We start from the raw sequence: 879 nt of genomic DNA, 5'->3' as shown, positions 1-879 counted from the left end.
TGAGAAGAACTGTATTTTTTGTTTGCTTCCTTCAATTTATTCTTCAATTTAAAATCTGAACTACTTGAGACTGAAAGAAACAAAAGGAAATTAGACACGCAGGCTTTGGAAAGAACAATCAACATAAAATAAATAAAATACACATAGCCTTATGAAAGGTCTAACTAAATTGAATTATATAGTCTAAAGCATAAACAGAAAATGATATAAGCAATATCATGTTATTGAAAATTGAAAAATGTAAGGATTTGCTTAAATTTTTCCTTTCTCCTCCCTTGAATTAATTATTGATTTTGTATAAAGAGATTAAAGATGAGATTAACAAGAAATGATTAAAATTCAAAAGAGTTCTGGGAAGATGGTAGGGGAGAAGCTGGAGGGTACATAGGCTCTCTCATAGAAAGCAGTTTAAGTGTTCCAGTGAACAGTCCTAAGCAAGAGAATCATACCAAGGGTGCCATCACAGTACAGAGAGTTTGGCCAGAGAGGGAAAATCCAGGCAAGGGGACAGGTCTGTGCACTTGCCAGCAGGCTCAGCTGCGGTTGTGGCGGTGGCTGTGGCAGCCGTAGCCACCAAACCTGAAACACAGAGAGTCCGGGACAAAGGCTCCAGATCAGCGGGCTAGAAGATTCTACACAACACCAGCAAGAACTGACAAGGAACAGACATCTTCATCCTGCAGATCGAAGACCACAGACGACCCAGGAACCAAGACTCTGGCGTGAGTAGAAGCCTGACATCCTCACTCCTTCTAAGGGAGCAGAGGAGGAAAGGCAACCCCTCCCCTCCCCACTACTGGAGATCTCCATCTTTGATACTTATAAAGGCCTAGCTGAGCAGCTAGCTCAAACTCAGGCCTTGGAAGAAAACAAGAGTCA

This window comes from Dipodomys spectabilis, unplaced genomic scaffold (genome assembly GCF_019054845.1).
Source record: "Dipodomys spectabilis isolate Male_0828 unplaced genomic scaffold, ASM1905484v1 ptg000306l, whole genome shotgun sequence".
Classification (NCBI taxonomy): domain Eukaryota; kingdom Metazoa; phylum Chordata; class Mammalia; order Rodentia; family Heteromyidae; genus Dipodomys; species Dipodomys spectabilis.
The sequence above is the reverse complement of the archived record's forward strand: the minus strand, read 5'-3'. Positions refer to the sequence as shown.